At 36.6% G+C, this 20,089-nt stretch overlaps 1 protein-coding gene across 4 annotated transcripts in view; it reads right to left on the bottom strand.

The window, feature by feature from the left end:
- The window catches only part of TRAK2 (trafficking kinesin protein 2), a 65,104-nt gene that overhangs the window by 43,900 nt on the left and 1,115 nt on the right, over positions 1-20,089 (bottom strand). For 2 of the 4 annotated variants that reach the window (XM_060622946.3, XM_060622944.3), the window contains exon 2: positions 19,846-19,958. The exons of 1 other annotated variant lie outside the window; for it this stretch is intronic. The gene's annotated coding sequence lies outside the window, so the exon portion shown is untranslated. Of the gene's footprint in view, positions 1-2,114; positions 2,203-19,845; positions 19,959-20,089 lie in introns of those variants that run through there. One more of the 4 variants, XM_060622947.3, reaches the window with a different exon arrangement.

Raw genomic sequence — 20,089 nt, 5'->3', positions numbered from 1 at the left:
CCAACTAGAAAATCCAGGATAACCTCCCCATCTCAAAATCTTTAATTTAGTCCCTTCTGCAAAATCCCTTATGCCATATAAGGTAATATTCACAGGTTCCAGAGTATTAGGATCTGGGTCTCTTTGACAGCCATTATCCAGCCTACTGACAGTGGTTAAGAACATGGATTCTGGACCTAGGCTGCTTATATTTGAACACCAGTTCCACCACTTACTAGTTGTACGACCTTGGACAAATTACTTCATCTCATTTTTTTCATCTAAAAATGAACCTAATAACAGGCTCTATTTATTTGGTGGCTATGGGGATTAAGTGAGTTAGGAGAGGATAGTATTAACACCCACCTCAGAGAATCGGTTGGGGGAATTACACAAGTTAATACATGTAATAGAACAATGCTTTAGAATAGAGTAAATTCTATGCAAATATTAGTTACTATTTCTATCATTACTAAATGGTATTACTTTAGTATCATTAATAATATTATTGTTATTGTGCCTTACACAAAGTTGGGAACAATGTAAACTGTACTTGTGACACTTTATGGCATTTTTCTCTTAACATAAGAAATCCCATTTACTGCCTGCCCTCTAACAAGTGATGTCAGTTTAGTGACATTTATCATTTTCCTTTCTAAGAAAGACTGCAGAATCAGAGTTCTAAATGTAGTAGAAACTGCTGGCAAACTCTGGCAAGCACAAACAACACATTTTCAGTGCCCTTCCTCGTTCGTACAACATATTCTTAGTATCTCCTTGAGCACCAACTATTTTTTATGCTCCATTTTTATTCACTCTTTTCAGGAACAACTTCAATGCTTTTCTCTGATCAACCAAACATGCATTATTTAACAAGAATCCAACCTTTATAAATCATGCACATCTAGGAGAAAATAAAGTAAAATAGCCAAGTGACTTACTTAAACAAGAATACGACTTAAGAAGAACAACCAAAACATGTCATTGATAGAGATATTATTGGAAGAACACATCATGGCTAATGACTTAGTTTAGCCTAGCCATGGAAACTAAATGGTCAACAGTCTGTGCCTAAATATAGGTTCTGTGCCTTAAAAAAAATCTTGCTACTTCCTTAAAACAGGATATGCTGGTCAAAATAGGCTTACAGAAAAGACTAAAACAATTCAGAGAAACCTCATCTCAACAAAAGCACAGAGCCTACAATTAAAGTAAACAAAAGATTTAACAAACACATAGGGGCTATTGGGTGGCTTAGTCAGTTAAGCATCCGACTCTTGAATTTGGCTCAGGTCATGATCTCAGGAACTGTGATATCAAGCCCTAAATCAGGCTCCATGCTGACAGTGAGGAGCCTGCATGGGATTCTTTCTCTCCCTTTCTCTCTGCTCCTTCCCACCCTCAAACTAAACATTAAAAAAAAAAAAAAAAAAGATTTAACAAATACTTAAATTAGAAATACACTTTAAAACTTTACTATACAAATAATACTTTGGGGATTAATTTAGAGTACATGTTGTCTGCTTATCTGCATGGAGAAATGGGAAGAGTGCCAATCACCATCAGCAGGAGCTCTTTTAGGCAGCAACAACCCTAATCCGGTCTAAAGATAACCTGTATAATTTAAAAAATAAAATAAATTTACTACATTTATACATTAAATAGATTTTTGATGCAGATATGCACTAATTTTAATGTTGTCCAGCTACATCAAAGGTAAGATTTACCAAAAAACCCATTAATTTTAAAACCTGGTATTAAACCACAAAAAAGACAGTATGATTGCTTTAGTATAACAGTTGAAAAAAGGGGTGGGGTGTCACCACCACAATCCAACCTGAAGAGTGAGTAGCAGACCTCACAAAGGCAGAGACCACACGTCAACATCACGTCTAGCTGGACTGATGTGCCCCAGTATATTACAATCGGCTATATTCAGCATAGCTATTCTACCAGCAGTTGTAAAGTTCACCCTCAGGAAACCGGAATTGTGCCCAGCAAATATTTTGTATCCCCCCTTTTTTGGTATCATCTCTTTTTTTTTGTATCCCCCCCCCCTTTTTAGAGATCTTTCTTAGATTTAAAGATCAGTAGGATTTTCAGAATATGAAATATACAGAGGCAGCTCTACTTACAAACAGGTTGGATTCCAAAGGCTGTTAAATCCATTGGTTTAAAGTCCAAAACCATGAGTGAGATTCAGGTTTATGGGCTCTGCATTCCTTTCTACCTGATATGATACATTTTGGGCATTTTTAAAAAACTTCTGTTTTGTTTACAATAAATATTTGCTGAGGCAGACAAACCCCCGCCACAATCTCTACCAACAGCAGAAGGGAGGGAACTTCTGGCAGCTAAGGAATCCGCACCAGAGCTTCACCTGCAGATAAGGAAAAACCCATGGTGCCATCTGTGGTTTCTGATAAGTTTCCACAGAAGCACTTGCATTCACCATGCTTAGCCTTTAAATTCTTAAATTCCTAACTTTAAATGAATTAATCTTTGAATAAATAACTAAAAAGGCATCCCACTTTAACAATCATCCTCTGCCAAAACAATTTCTAATTTTTTTTAATGTTTATTTTTAAAAGAGAGAGAGAGAGAGAGAGAGAGAGACAGAGCATGAGCAGGGGAGGGGCAGAGAGAGAGGGAGACACAGAATCCAAAACACACAAATCCAAAAGGGTTTGCAAATCTGAGCTGTCAGCACAGAGCCCGATGCAGGGCTTGAACCCACAAACCATGAGGTCATGACCTGAGCTGAAGTCAGATGCTTAACTGACTGAGCCACCCAGGCACCCCATTTCAAAAAAAAAAAATTTTTTTTTAATGCAAAACCATTTCAAACATTCACATTTCTTCATCTTTTGCTGTCAATAGCACAGGTCCATCTTTTTTCATGGAATTGTCTTTCAGAATCATTCTTATTGTCTAATCATATGTTTAATATGTGTAATTTTTGCACTTTCAATTTTTTTTACACCATTTCTACTTTTGTGTCCATCAATCTACCACTAGCACTGCTTTTAGGGACAAAATGGAGTTTGTATCTACTTTTGAGATACCTCAAAAGTATCTATATAAAACAAACATGCTAAAAATAACAATAATGGCTGAGTTGAAATGACCATCTGTTGGTGATCAGCAGAACTGAATCTGCTCTGGGGCATACTCTGTCTCTAGCCAGAAAGTTCTTGAATTATACATTTTAAACAGAGGAGTTTGTGTCTAAAAAATGTAGAAGAAAGTAAATCTACCATGCAAGAACAGGGTTTTCTGTCCTGTACATTTAGACATGTAATTTGAGATGTTACTCATGCTTGGCATTTCATTTCAAGCCAAATATTAAAGGTCTGAAGGAAACTTGAGCCTGATATCTTGTTTGCAAAAGATAATGAATTTACATTCTTTGAAGTAAGCTAGCCCAAACTACTGAAGTGGAAAGGAATACTATTTCTCTGTACTTTCCTCAACAAATAGTGAATAGTGAATAATGAATAGTGAATGGGTAACTGCTCATAAGTATCTGTGATTCATCAAGGTCTTTAAATCACTAAGAGCTAAAACCACCACAGCAACACTGAAGGTTTCCTAGACAAGGAACCACTTGTGAGTCAATGATCAATTTTACAGAAGAGCAGCCACACTATACAACTGTGGTTGCACACTGCATACTTTACCTTTTATAAAGTTAGGCAAATGATCCAAAAGCAAAAAAATAGTAGGGGCTTTTTCAAGAAAGCAAGGTCTAGTCATTATCAGAGCCATTTTGTTTCATATTTCACATCTATATCCTCATCCTCATAGCTAATCACAATAGCTCATCAAAGTACAATGACAGTCATCAAAATATGAAACCAATCATGAGGAAAATGTTAAATCATGCTTCCAAACATACTCTTTAACAAGTCATAAAAACAGGATTTAAAAGAAAGCATTAAAAGATAATATTTTATGATGCTTAAATAATTAAAGTTTACCCATCTGGAAAATTCACACATCCAATGTGTTGGAGTACCAACTATAGCATCTAATAAATGTTATTGCTATCGTCAGATATTATTTTCAAATTCTGAGAAGTATAATATTAAACATGTTAGTACACGTGTTTCCCTTTCCTAATTGGCCTTAGGATGAATTACATACGTTAGTATTCAAAAGTTAAACAGCACCTTTATATTTGTAACGGACTATGAAATAACATATACTACATAACCCATTTATTTTTATAGATTCTTATTAAAACTGAATCTATACTTAGATAACTTAATTCCTCTATGCCTCAGTTTCCTCATTTATAAAACTGGGACAATAACAGTACCTATCTTATTGAGTTGTTATGTGGATTAAATGAGTTAATATTTATTAAAGCATATGTTAACAAACTTGGGTTTGCAAGCATAATTGGTTCCAGAAACATGCTTGTAATCCAAAGCACTCAAAAATCAAAGTGAATTTCAAGAACCATTGGTTCAGTTGTGATCATGTGATGTTCAGCATCACATACTTCTCATATTGCAAGACATTGCTTGTTTATCAAGTTAAAATTTATTAGAAATGTTTGCTAGTCTTATGGAACATTAGTAGAACAAGTTACTCACAATCCAATGTTATATTGTACTTGATACACACTAAGAATTATTTATATGTTAAATATAATTTAGAAGTTAAATTGATGGGGAGGTAGAATTATAAAATACAAACAATACCATTTCATGATACCTGGTCATCTGGATGTAGAAGATATAGAATTCAGATCAATTCCTACCCTTCTACATTGTTGACAGCTCTATTCTCAAAAAGTACATGCTCTTATAAAAAGCATGGCTATATATCTCACCTGGAACTGCCACCTAGCAAAACTTCAGGAGTTCTAACAATTACTCTTACCTAAGGTAATCCTTTCTTGTTACTAACTACTAGTGTTAGGGAAACTCTTATAAAAATTTCCCTGAATAAAATGCTCATGGTGGGAATGCACGGTGGGAGTACAGCCATTCAAAGAAACCAACAGAAACTATGTAGTCAAATTAAATACATACATACTCTACCATCCAGCAATTTTGTTCCTGGTAATTACCTGCCTCAAAGAAATTCTCATACCAGCCTATAAAGAGACACATACAAGATTGTCTTCCATTTTGCTGTTAGTGAAAGTAAGGCGAAGGCCTACTCCATGGACAATACATAGGTAAAATATGGGCGATACACACATGGAGCAACATAGCACTAGAAATATAGTGCCGAGTGAATAAAGCAAGCCCGGGGTGCCTGGGTTGCTCAGTCCATTAAGCGACCAACTCTTGGTTTCAGCTCAGGTCATAATCTCATGGTTCGTGAGATTGAGCCCCACATTGGGCTCTGTACTGACAATGCAGAGCCTGCTTTGGATTCTCTCTCCCTCTCTCTCTGCCCCTCTCCTGCTTGCATTCTCTCTCTAAAATATAAATTACATTTAAAAAAAAAAAAGCAAGAAACAAAATTAGAGATATACCATAATGACATTTACACAATAAATTAATTTTTTCTGCATTAAACTTATAAACACATTAAAATGCTTGCCTGTGGGTTAGAAAGTGAGGGAAACTTGGAGCAAGGTAGGAGATAAAAGGGAAAAAATTTAAAACCCAAGGAAGCCCTACTGTTCTTTCAGAAGGCAGACTACTTCTCATATAATTATAATCATGTCTCTTCAAACTCTATCTGAAATCCTATGTCCTTTCAAGAGAGCACTATTTTCTCTGTCTGATCTGGCAAAGAGCTACACAATGTTAGACAATATATCCAATTCCAATATTGCAAAAGCTTCTTCAAGACAGGGTTTTCTTATAATTTCTAAGGTGTGGAGACTGAATTTAGTATGAATTAGTTAAATATTTAAAAGTTTGGGACCCCTGGGTGGCTCCATTGGTTAAGTGTCTGACTCACAATTTCAGCTCAGGTCATGATCTCGTGGTTCATGGGATTGGGCCCTGCATCAGGCTCTGCACTGACAGTGTAGAGCCTGCTTGGGATTCTCTCTCTCTCTCTGCCCCTCCCCTGTTCGCGCGCTCTCTCTCTCTCTCTCTCTCAAAAATAAACTTATATTTAAAAAAATAATTATTTAAAAGTTTGATAAATGGAGAAAATAAGATTTACTAAAAGGGTTATTATTATCACATTACACCTAATAAGGTACACATTTCATCATCTTACCATATGATAGCAGAGCTCCTCTTAGGAAACAAATGGCTTTTGTTTGGGAAAAATACATGGAAAAGCCACTTGTGGAAGGTGAGGCCTTGCAACATCAAAAGAAAGGCTAAGATGCTCTACATAAGATTAGGGAAATAACTGTTTTTTCTTCCTCTGGAGAGGGAGACAGAAGCCAGATGGCAGTAGCTCAGAGGCCACAAGAACACCAGGAATTTGCAGATATCTTAGGGAGGGTTTTGCTTCCCCATAACATGAAATTGAAGGTTCAAGACAACTATTTAGCTTTTAAAGGGTCTGTCTGGACACTCAGCTGACATTTGGGTTATAGATACATTAAAATATTTGTTCACAACACAAGAAACAACAGGGGTTTGCAAGGGTGAGGAGAAAAGGGAAACCTCTTACACTCCTGGTGGGAATCTAAACTGGTGCAGCTACTCTGGTGAACAGTATGGAGGGTCCTCAAAAAGTTAAAAATAGAACTACCCTAGGATCCAGCAATTACATTAGGTATTTACCCAAAGGATACAAAAATACAGATTCAAAGGGGTACATGAACCCTGATGTTTACAGCAGCATAATCAACAATGGCCAAGCTATGGAGAGAGCTCAAATGTCCATCGAATGATGAATGGCTAAAGAAGAGGTGGGGTGTGTGTGTGTGTGTGTGTGTGTGTGTATAATGGAACATTACTCAAACATCAAAAAAATGAAACCTTGCCATTTGCAACAATGTGGATGGAGCTAGAGTGTATTATGCTATAGTCAGAGAGGCAAATACCATAATTTTATTCATGTGTGGAATTTAAGAAACAAAACAGATGAACATATGGGAGGGGAGATAAAAAGAGAGAGGGAAACAAACCATGAGAGACTCTTAAAGACAGAGAACAAACTGAAGGTTGATGGAGCAGGGTGGGTAGGGTATGGCAAGATGGGTGATGGATATTAAGGAAGACACTTGGTATGATGAGCACTGGGTGTTGTATGTAAGTGATGAATCACTGAATTTTACTCCTGAAACCAATATTGTACTGCATGTTAGCTAACTAGAATTTAAATAAAAATTTGAAAAAGAAAAAAAGGAAATACATGTTCCTGAAATAAACTTTTATAGCCCCCAAAATAATAAATAAAATAAAATAAAATAAATAAAATAAAATAAAATAAATAAAATAAAATATTTATTTACAAGAGCAGTTGGTGTCAAGAATTTATATTCTGGGATTTTAATAAAATCATCATACCTATAATATTTTAAAGTCTTTTTTTAACAGAAATTTGTGTCCTTTTGATTCAAATCATGATTCAAATCATGATTTTTGATTCAAAAATGAGTAATGCAGAGTAAATGGCATAGAATTTGGGATTTCTGTTCTCTTAACCAAAAATGGGGGAAACACCTCGAGCAGAGACATTTTATACAACAGGTTCCAGATTCCATTGGTACTATACCACAAAAGTATATATACTATATTTCTAGAACCAAATACATCCTTACCCAACAAATCAGAAAGTATTTTCTTTCAATGTTGATTGGCAATATTTAAGCTATAGATTAAATCAAGAGATATCATCACCTGAAAACCTACAAACAGTTCACAGAAGATTAAGAAATGAACTGAACAGATGTAATCATGCTGGCAGACTTAAGAGTATTATTGTATAATCTGCTCTTCAGGACTTATCTTCAAAAAAAAATAGCTAAGAAGACCCCTTAAACACCACTTTAGCATAGCAGTAAGGTAAATACAAATTTTAAAAACAGAATTAATTCAATAAGAGGTAGAAACCTGTGTCTTCATTTCTGTCTCCTCTAACAATCAAATGTAAACTTGCTCTTGGTGACTTAAGATGATCCTAAATCCTTCAGTTATTTTAAACTTATAATAAGGTAGCCGTTTCCAAAAGATGCCAAAAGAAAAAACTGTAGGTACTACAGTTCTTCAGATCAACAAAGTAATCAGTGGCACCAGGACATGCAATCTTATATGACCAGGAACAGGGTGTAACTTAAAATGGGAGTGGTCAGAACAGAATATTATAAACATATTTATAAACATATATATTTCTAGAATGATTTCTAGAATTCGACATATCTAAGACATATAACTTTTTCAGTAATGTAATTCTGCTAAGCAAGGAGATGTTCAAGTTACATTGTGGTTTAGATATTAGTCATTGTTTTCCAAACCAGTTGCCACAATTAACTCCAGGACTTCAAAATAAGGTTATCTTTTGAGGGAGAACTGACACGCAATGGATGACTCTGGTTTGCCAATGAAGTTCAGGTAAATTTTTTGAGCTATGGCTATTATCTGCCACTCAGGAGACAATGAGATTCTGAGCCTGACAGGCACAGTAAGTAGGCAGCTGAGAAAATTTCAGAACCGTCTTTCGCTACATGCCTTACTAATAGCTAGTAGCCCCTGTTCTTTAGGATTTTATCAAGCCCCTCTCCTTTCTCTCCTAAGGAATCTCATCTACTTCAAAGGCCTTAATTTCTAACTCTATTATAATTACTTCCCAAGTCTCTATCTTTAGCCCAAATTGGCATAGGACTTTAAACCACAACTCTAAACATCAACTTGTAATCAATACCATAAATTCATCACATTCCAAAATGAACTTATATCCTTCTCCCATGAAACCTGTTTTTTCCTGCTTTACTAATTAGTTAATATTATCAGTTTAACTGACCAGCAGAGCCAAAAATCTAAGAGTCATCTTTCTTCTTTTCAATTCCTTCTTTTCATGTAGTCACCTGTTCCTGTCTACTTATTCTCCAAGCCTGTTGCCATGGCCTTAGTTCAAGCCCTTCTCTCTCTCTGGCTACTGCAATAGCTTCCCACCTGGTCCTCCAGCCTCAGCCCCTTCTACTGTGAGCTAGTGTGGCCTACTGCTACTCAGCCCACCCCTCCCCATTCCCTAAGCAGATTGTTCCGTATGCTTCAGATGTCCTCCATGTCTAAAAGCACACAAAAACACAAAACTTGTGTTAACGTGGCTTCTCCTACAAATTTTCCTATAAGAGAAAAATACAGTTTGTAAACCAAAACATACAGTTCACTTGATAGTTCTACTGTACATTAATGGCAGACATTCTGGCTTGTTTATTCTTCTTGAGTGAGTTTGCTTAGTGTGTCTTTTCCTCCAGATCTATCAACTCAGAGTACACTGAGAAAACTTCAGTTTCTAGACTTGAACAATTGAATAGGAGACATCACTGCCCTGTGAGACTTTTCCTGAGCAGATACTATCTTCTTTTGACAGTGAAAACAAACCAACTTCTATGTTAAATTCATGAATTTGCTGTAGAAAATAACAAGTGAAACTAGCACTATAAAAGTTTTCTAAGATCAGCTGATAATATTAAACAATTGATAATAAAGACACAAGAACCTCTGTGTTTCAAATGAGAAACACATGATAAAGAAATATATTCTCAATTTTGATCCACATTCAGTCTTTCCTAATAATAATAGATAATACTGATGGAGTACTTACTATGTGCTAAGCATTGGAATAAAGGCTTTATGCACATGATCCCTTTTAATCCTCAGAACCCCAAGATGTGAACATTATTATTGTCACCATTTCATAAGCAAGAAAACTGAAGCTTAGAGGTTAATTAACTTGCCCAAGCTAGGATAATGTCAGAATCAAACCCAAGACTATGTTTTCCAAAGCTGGGTCATCCAAACTCTTGAGCTCTACTATCAAGAGACTGGGAGTGTGGGGGACAGTGAGCCTGTGTAGTTTGAGAAATTCTCCTTTTCCACTCCACTAAAATTAGTGGAATATAGACCAAAATAAATCCTTATTCCAATAAATTAAGTCTACCTATATCTTGATATCTTGCATATGCCAGGCATTCAATAAATATTTATTGAAATGAATGAATCAATCTCTAGTCAAGTTATATCCTTGCCTTCTGTAGTAGGGGCAAAAATGAAACTACATGAGAAACCTAAGACTGTCAGAGCATTTGAAAACTGAGAGCTTTCTTAGTACAATTTACAAAGTCTATAAAGGTTTCTCATGAGTTTCAGTAAGAGATGTTAGCTATGGACAGGACTCTATCAATTAAGCCCACCAGTTACAGTGAAGTTGCAAAGTCCCTAGAGATGAGTTTGACAACACTGTGGCAAAACCCACAAAACCTTTAATAATGACCCTCTCCCCAAGCTTTCTTATTTTAAACATTGGTAGTAAAATATTTTTCCCCTAAAGTTAAGGCATGGTAATGAGAAAGTCCAACTGCTATGGGAGTGGGGGAAAAAAGTCCTTAGAACAGACTAAAAAGAATTTGATGACTCAGGGTCATTACTATGTCTAGCAATCACTATATTATAATATAATGACTACAGCTGTACCCTCCAGGATTATAAGCTTTTAAAAAGCTCTTTCTTCCTACAATAAATCGTCAGAAAATGCTAATTTTTTGGAGATTGTAAGTCCACTTCTCATTTTCTTCTCCCCCTCACTGTGAGGCTATTACACTTTGCCATTGCAGGGTGCCTCTCTGCTTTCTAACTGGCTGTTGGCTGAGAAACCAGACAACCAGGTTATCAGAGAACCTAGAAGGTGTCTCCTTGAGACTGAACCCTAGGATCTGTTTTTCTGCCCTTGGCTAGCTCCTCAATTACCTCTTTCTTTCATCCCTCCAGCACTGGGATTTAGTTGGCTTGTTTCTCTTCCTTCAGCACTATTGTCAAGTGCTTTTCTCATCTTGGTGTCCTTTTTTTCTTTTCTATAGGCTGGCTATGAATACACTCTGTCCCTTCTTTATTGAACCCCAAGAAAAATATAGGTTCTTCTCTCTTTTGTGAGAATTTTACTGTTAATTGCTATTGAGAAATACATAGTGGATTACAAACATGGAAAAAATGGTTTAAGAATTCTTAAAATTTTTCATGATTATTTTACTTTTTTTTTAAAAATTTTTTCTAATGTTTTTATTTATTTTTGAGACGAGAGAAACAGAGCATGAGTAGGGAAGGAGCAGAGAGAGAGGGAGACACAGAATCCAAAGCAGGCTGAGCTGTCAGCACAGAGCCCGATGCGGGGCTTGAACTCACGGACTGTGAGATCATGACCTGAGCCAAAGTTGGATGTCCAACCGACTGAGCCACCCAGGTGCCCCAATTATTATTCTACTCTTTAATCAGTATTTATTGACTGCTCTTCTTGGATGTTACCAGACTATGTGCTCACTACCTTCCTCACTATAACACTGTGAGCTTTTTGAATGACGGTATTTTATTTTTGTATGCCCCAAAGCTAAAAGCAACAGACCCATAATAGGCTCACAATACATACCTAGCTATAAGCTTAAAGATTAAAAATGTCAACACACTGAATTACAGAAGTAATTTAGCAAATAAAACTGATTAATACATTTCAGTCCAATGTCAATTAAATGAACTGCCTTGAAAAATTAAGCAAAGATTGAACATTTGAAAGAAAACACTGTATTTGCTTTATGAAAAACTCTATATGAGGGGTGCTTGGGTGGCTCAGTAGGTTAAGAGACTATTGATTTCAGCTCAGATCATGATCTCAGTGTCATGTGATTGAGCCCCTGCTTCAGCTCCACACTGGGCTTGGAGCCTGCTTAAGATGTTCTCTCTCCCTCTTCCTCTGCCACTCCCCCTACTCCTCGCTCTCTCAAAAACAAAACAAGACAAAACAAAACAACAACAAAAAACACCTCTATATAAGAGTTTGCTGTTAAAAGGGTGATTTATCATTTTTATAGCAACAATGCAGTACCCACTTTTCTTGTAATAACGAAAAAGAACTAGTTGTCAGTTTCAAGGGAAGCTAAAATGGAATCTTTGGCTTCTTGCTTAGATTTATTATGTTTTCCACTAATAACATTTGCAGCTGTTTATGGATACATTTAAAATAAGCCCCACATCAAATGAAAATGATCAAATATCTTCTTAAACGTACATCTGCTAATCTAAGTCTTGTTTGTAGTCTTGAATTTGTGACTAAAAATAAAACAAAGGAAGTTAGTGGTTTAGCCTAGTACTAGCTAAAGAGCTAAAAATGATTGAAAAGAAAAAATTTTTAAGTTGTTATGTGCTTTAGAAACAGTAGTACCATCTCAGAGACAGTTTAGTTGGTTTCTAGTCTCCATCTCTTCTTTTCTTCCTTCAGACAGAGAATGCTCTTTCTTAACCAACAAACTTGTCTTTGTTTTGATTTATATCACTGGCCTGAATAACCTCAAAGCACCAGACACAACATGCCTAGACTGAAAGCAGTAAGAGTAGAAAGCAGAGCTTTGGCACTTGGGACACCAAACATGCATTTACTTAAGTGATGAATTTTTGAGAAGTCCATTTTCTAAGTTGACATGCATTTTAAATATAAAGAAGTAGTTAAGTTCTCCTGGAAAAGTCACAAAACCACGTGGAATGGGGCTGCTGTAAATTTAGTCATCAACCATGGATCTCACATCACAGGCATGCCCTCCATTATCCTCTTAAATGTCCTTTTCTGAGACAGCTCCATACCACATCTTTGACATTCATCTCTGAACCCGTCTGTTCTCCATCCTTCTTACTTTTATTCCTGCCACCAATAAATCTATATCATCTATAGCTAGATTTCTCTCCAAACTCTGAGAATTAAACACAAGCATAACCTCAATCATCCACTTGCACACTTGTTAATCAGAGTATAAATTAGCAATTCTCTTAGAAGAACTGGGTGGCTGGAAGACAGAAGTGGGAGAGAAACTTACTTTACAATTACCTTACAATTTGTCTACCATATGTATATGCTCACCCAGGTATAAAATATTGAAACATATGTTACTTAAAAGTCTCTACTCCTGCCTTCTCTAAACTTTGCTCCACTAGTTATCCCTATTCAATAGCAACCTCCTCCTTGGTCAATTATCATGCTCAAAACCTTCCACTTTGTTCAAAACCTTTAAAAAAAAAAACAGATAAAATTTAAAATTTAAAATTTCTCTTCTTCAAGACTCTGGGTTCCCCTCTAGCTACTGCTCTCTGTTCTCAGTCAAGTTTCTTCAAAGAGTATTTACTCTCTTCCTTTTATTCACACCTCAACCCCACTATAATCTGATTTTTCCTGAAACTGCATTCTCTTCAGTTACCAATAGGCTCTGTTTACCCATCCAGTCATGATTTCTTAGTTATCTTAGTATCTCTTGTTCAATAGTGTTGACCACTCCCTAAACTTTCCTATGACTTTCCTGAAGTCTACATCTTAAAATGAATGCACTTTCTCAAATCCCTTCATTGGATCACCCAGCTCCCTCCCCTTGATCCTTAAATGCTGGTGTTCCCCAAAGTTCCAAATGTGACTGCATTCTTTATTGCTGCTCTTGTTCATTTACCTTTGTGCAAACCAACCACTACCTCTGCAGTGTTAATAACTCCAAATCTGGCTCTTCAGACGAGACTTCCTCAGCTCCACTCAAATTTCTCACAGGCTGATTATATTCCCTTGAATTGATCCACTGAACAGTAGTAGATGCCTTCTTTCTCTCATCTTCCACATCCAACCCATTACCAAATCCTATACAGTCTAATACCAATATATGCCTCAAATTTGCCCACTTTTCTTCATCCCCTCTTCTGTTATCCTAATTCTACCCATCATTAGCTCTTAGTCTATGAACCAGCCTCTTATAACAGGACTCCATGCTCAACTTCTTGCTCTTTGTCTCTGTAAGGCAACAAGAAAAATGTGTTAAAAACTAAACTCCTTTGGGGTGCCTGGGTGGCTCAGTCAGTTAAGCATCTGACTGTAGCCCAGGTCATGATCTCATGGCTTGTGGGTTCGAGCCCTGTGCTGACAGCTCAGAGCCTGGACCTTGCTTTGGATTCTGTCTCTGTCTGTCTCAAATATAAATAAACATTAAAATAAAAAAAAAAAAAAAACCCACCCTAAACTCCTTTAAAAAAAAAAACAAAACCTAGGATAAGATCCATACATCAAATCACAGTCTACAGGGTCTGGCCTAGTCTGGCCCCCTGACTACTTCTCTTCACTCATCTTGCACCACTCTCCTTGCTTATACTCAGCCACAGAGACACAACCTTGTCATTTTTTTTTTTTTTTTTAATTTCCTCATCACATTCTCTCCTATCTCTGGGCCTTTGTAACTGTTCACTGTACCTGTAATACCCTTTCCTCTTATTGTTTATATGGTAACTACTTCTCACTCTTCCAGAAAAATCATCCTCAGGGAGAAGTTGCCAGTCTACCTCATCTAAAGTAGCCAGCCTCCCCTGCCATCTTTATTTTCTAATTCAGCATCTAATTTGTTTCTTTCACAACATATATTACAATTTACTTTCAGGAAGTAGTCTTCCAGGAAGGAAGGGGGAGGAGCTATCTTCTCCCTTTCTTCTCTCTTGATGATCAGAATGATTAGTAGATAATGGTAGGAGCTTAAGCAACTCAATACTAATTTGTAGTTGAAATGAACTATTAACTGAACTAGTGGGTGAATTCTTTCACCATGAACACACATATCAATTTTTTTGTTACACACATAGTGTAACACTCTTAAATTAGACCCTTAACTATTCCTTCCTTATTGTCAGAAAGCTTTCTAAAGAGAAAGAACTTGAAGTTTGGCAAACGCTAATGGATATAGACATGGATAAGCTTCAAAGACCTCAATGATCCTTACAACATGAATTAGTTCCACTTCTATACCACGAGTTAACTTTGTATGCTCATTTTCTAGCACAAATAAATCATAATCCAGGGTGTTTAAACAGGATATCCCAAGGTTATATGAATCAGTAACAAAGCCAGGAACATTACATATTAAGAAGCTAGTTATAGAAGAAATTTCAGTAAAATGACCCAAACTAACAACTGGTCAATCAGCTGCTTATTGGACAGTTTTCAACAAATGCCTCTTGAATTAAACTAAAAGACAAGAGAAAAAAAGTGGTATATGACAGCCTCTGACCTAAGGGAGTTTAAAGATCTAAAGAAATCTAAGATCTATCAGGGAGAGCTCTAATGAGCTCCATGATCTAGATTAAATCTAAGATTTCATGATCTAAGATAGCTAAGAAAAGAAGATAACACCACCAGATAATAAATATCTAATGAGTTTTAGAACAGAACTGTTCTACATATGAATCAGTGGGGGGAAAGCTCTTTTTGGCTGAAGTGATCTGGTTTCACACAGGAGTAAGATTTAAGTAGGTTCCTCAAAGATGGAAGGATTTGAACGGTGAGAAGGGGAGTGTCCAGTGGGTAAAAGACAAAGAAAAAAAAAGAAGAAGAAGCCCCAAAGCAAACAGAAGACGGAGCCAGTTGGGCAGCAGTGTATAGACCAATTTAAGTAAGACTGATTATGGGGAAAGTACTTGGAACCTTAAATTTGGCAAGTTCAGATTAAGAAGTCTGAACTTGATCCTATAAGGAACAAGTTTCTAAATGAAAGTGACGACTGAGGGGTGCTTGGTTGGCTCAGTCGGTACAGCATGCAACTCTTGATCTCAGAGTTGTGATTTTGAGCTCCATGCTGGGTGTAGAGATTACCGAAAAATAAAATCTTAAAAAAAAAAAAATGACATTTAAGAAATCTGGAATCAGAATACAGAATAAATTTCAAGGATAGAAAAATTTGAGATAAAAATCATTTTAAATGTTATCAAATTATGCCTGGATTATTGTAATAAAGGCATAAATGAGGTGAATGGGAACAGTAAGAGGGATTTGTGAGACACTGAAGACAGGATTTAACTTATGAGTTGGGACTAGATGAGCTTTATCCTCTCCTAAAAAATAATTACATCTAGCATATACCTCAATCATTTGACTTCAAACCTCACAATTTTCATTGCCCCTCATTCCCTAAGAGCTCTCCTTCCCAGGCAGTTGGTGTCCCCCCAACCCCCAGACTGGATTCTCCACCAACATAATATAGCCCAGACAAAACAAAGGATTCTCTTTACCAGCTCCCTAGACACACCAAGAAACCCTCAATCCTGTAACTTTGTTCATGCAATTTCTTCTACCTTTAATATCTCTTCTCCTTCTACATATTCAAAGTCTAGCCATTCTTCATACCCCAGTTCAAATGCCACTTTTTCCCAGTGCCAGTTTTCCCAGAAGCCTCAACTTGAAATAAGATTACTTCTGAATACTCTCCACTTTTCTCTAAAACATTTTAACCATATAATTATTCCTTATCTCCTCTGATAAACTATATACTTCCTACAGCACACATAACCCAATTTATTTTTTTTATTACTCCCTCCTTTCATAGGTACTTGAAGATCTTGATAAATAACATATGGTAACATGTAGTATAATGGCTAGGAGCACAGACTGTGAAGACAGGCTGAGTTTGATTCTAACACTTGCTATGTGATGATGGGTAAGTTACTCTTTTGTGCTTCAATATCTTTACGTATAAAACGGAGATAATAATGGTAGATATTTTATAAGGTCATCAGAGGAGTTGGCTTAAAACAGTGTAAGCCCCATAAAACTGTCTATTAAATGCAGTGGGCAAATACTGAACATTCTGTGGTATAAAGCTTTATATATTTACGGAAAGCAAAATGTCAAAAGTAAAGCTTTTTACTTTTTAATCTCTAGATTTTTTACTTTTTTTTTACTTTTTAATCTCTAGCTTTTTACTTTTTAAATCTCTAGATACAAATTCTTCCTAAATCCTCCCATGTTTGCCCTAAGGGTTAGCTGTGGCCTTTAAAATCTTCCTTAACAATAGTTCTGCTTTAGTTTGACACTTCAATACTGCAAGAAAATATTTAGTTCAGCTTCCACCTAATTGATCTCCTTGCTTCCAGTCTTATCCTCCTTAATCCATCCTCCACAAAGTTCAGAGTAGTCTTTCTAAAATGCAGATCTAATGTTTTTCCTCTGCTACAAACCCTCTCCATTCCATCCTCCTTAGGATAAAGTTCAGCTCCTTAGCATTTCATACAAAATCGTCTTAATATGGCCCCAGCCTAATCTCCAGCTTCATCTCTCAACACTTCTTACCATGAAATCTAATCACCTGGCACACCTCAAAGGCTTTTTGTATGTCATTCCTTTTGCTAGAACATCCCTGCAGTAGTTTGCTATGACTGCCATAACAAAATACCATAGACCGGGTAGCTTAAATGAGAGAAATTTATTTCCTCACAGTTCTGGAGGCTAGAAGTCGAATATCAAAGTATTGGCAGGCTTGCTTTCTCCTGACACTTGCAGATGCCTGCCTTGTGAATGTGTTCTCATATAATTTTTTTTCCTCTGTGTACACATCCTTGGTGTCTCTTTTTGTTTCCAAAGTTCTTCTTATAGACACCAGTCAGAATGAATATGACCCACCCTAAAGGCTCCATTTAACTCAATCACCTCCTTAAAGGCCCTATCTCCAAATACAGTCACATTCTGAGGTTTTGGAGGTTAAGACTTTAACATATAAATTTTGGTGGGGCACCATTCAGCCCACAACAACCCCTTCTCCTTTTCTTTGTCCAGGCTTATTCCCATTTGTTTTTCCAAGACTGGCCCAAGCCTTCCCACCCCAGGTAGATTTCACTCCCTTTCTCTCTGTTCCTATAGGACCTCTGCATGTTGCCTTCTGTATACTGCTATCCTATTAATACACTATCACAATTGTGTCTTTCCCTCTTCAGACTGTGTTTATTAAGAGCAGGGGCTAAATCCCTAGCACAGTGTCTGGCCCACTGAAGATATTTAATAAAGATTAGATTATTGAGAGAAAGTAGAAGAAAGAATAAGGACTTTGAAGAAAGGCAAGAGTGGGTTCAAATCTCAACTGAACCATTTATTCTTATATCTTTGGGCAAGTCACTAAATGCTGAACTTACATTCTATCTAAGGTAGTTGTACAGATAAATGATCTAATTGTAATAAAAACACCCAGTTGTGGGGTTGGTTCACAGAAGGTGCTCAGTAAATGTTAAAGATTTCTGAGCATGCCTGGGTTTGATATCCAGTTCTATCACTTAGTAGATGAATGGCCTTGGGTATGTTAACTTATCCTCTGCTTCAATTGCCTATCTACAAGAACACCGCATAATGCTATTGTGAGGATAATATAGGTAAAATGTTGACCGATATCTAACACACAGTATTATAAAAATGTTTCCTATTATTACATGAGCACTGCAGATCTGAAAAAACATGACTGGAAACCATGAATAATTTAGTCCCTTCATTCACTAAGTCATTTTAAATGTATTATTTTAATGCCTCAGATTTCTTAACTCAAGAGGATGGTAACTAAAGAGGGTAGAAAACTGGTACAGATGATATAAAGAGCTCAAAATAATAAAAAAAAATACATATTACTATCTGTTTCATTTCTTATATTGATGTTTAACATTTTCGGTATTGATGTGAAATTTTTAGGAAACTAGTTTTTCTATTCTTTGTGGCTACTGATGTTAACGATGATTTTCAGTACAGAATAACGCTCTGGCTCATATTTTCAATTGTAGAATCACTAAGCCTTTGAACTGGAAAAAACCTCTGAGATGAAAATCCAGTCTTATCATGCCTTACACAAGTAAACTGCGCTAGATTTGGAATGTGCTTTTAGGGTCTTAATGAACACCTCTTCGGGGGACAGGAATGGTAAACAGAGAGAACACTTTGTTCAAAACTAGTAAAGCAGGGGTTCAGAACCTATTCTAGATATTCCAGGTATGTAAGGAACCAGTATTAGGAAATAATGCTGGAAAATAGTTTTTAATCATCCAACCTTTAAGGCGAGTAATTTCTGAAGTAGGTACAACTTACCTGACCTGTAACTTTGAAGCAAGGCAGATTCAGGTTTGAATCTTCGCTTGTTACATAAGCAAAATCTTTGAGCCTCAGAGTAGCACAATAAGGTTATTATAGATTAAGTGAGTGAATGTATGTAGAACTTATGACTGGTGTGCCTGGCTGATTGAAAGGACAGCTGACTCAAACACAGGTTTTAACTGCAAGGGTCCACTTATATACAGATTTTTTTTTTTTAATACAGCACAGTAAATGTATTTTCTTTTCCTTGTGATTTTTAAAAACATTTTCTTTTTGCTTTTTAATGTTTATATTTGAGAGAGAGAGAGAGAGGGAGTGCAAGCGCGCAGGCGGAGGAGGGGCAGAGAGAGGGAGACACGGAATCTGAAGCAGGCTCCAGGTTCTGAGCTGTCAGCACAGAACCCAACTCGGGGTCTAACCCACTAACCATGAGAGCATGACTTGAGCCGGATGCTCAACCAACTGGGCAACCCAGGCGCCCCAACATTTTCCTTTATCTAGCTTACTTTATTGTAAGAATACAGCATGTAGGGGCGCCTGGGTGGCTCAGTCAGTTGGGCGTCCGACTTCGGCTCAGGTCATGATCTCACAGTCTGTGAGTTCGAGCCCCATATCGAGCTCTGTGCTGATGGCTCAGAGCCTGGAGCCTGCTTCAGATTCTGTGTCTCCCTCTCTCTCTGCCCCTTCCCTGCTCATGCTCTGTCTCTCTCTGTCTCAAAAATAAATAAAAACATTAAGAAAAAAAATTAAAAAAAAAAAAGAATACAGCATGTAATACATATAACACAAAACATGCTAATCAACTGTTTATGTTATGTTCTGGTCAACAGGCTGTTAGTAATTAGGTTTTCGGGGAGTCAAAAGTTATACCTGGATTTCTGACTGTGCAGGGGATAGGCACTCCTATCCTCCATGTTGTTCAAGGGTCAACTATACTCAAATGTTTGTTCTTTTTTATGGCTCCTTCAACAATGAATAAAAATCTGTAAAAAAAAAACAACAACACTGTCTTTCATACATGTGATTGCTGAATGTCTGAGACTTGTTGAACATTAATTTTAAAAATAGAAAGCTGGAAAAACTGCTGAGATGATAAAGTGTCTTTATCCCTGCC

Source organism: Panthera onca, chromosome C1, assembly GCF_046562875.1.
Source record: "Panthera onca isolate mPanOnc1 chromosome C1, mPanOnc1 haplotype 2, whole genome shotgun sequence".
In the NCBI taxonomy this organism is placed as follows: domain Eukaryota; kingdom Metazoa; phylum Chordata; class Mammalia; order Carnivora; family Felidae; genus Panthera; species Panthera onca.
This window is presented reverse-complemented; position numbering and strand designations above follow the sequence as displayed.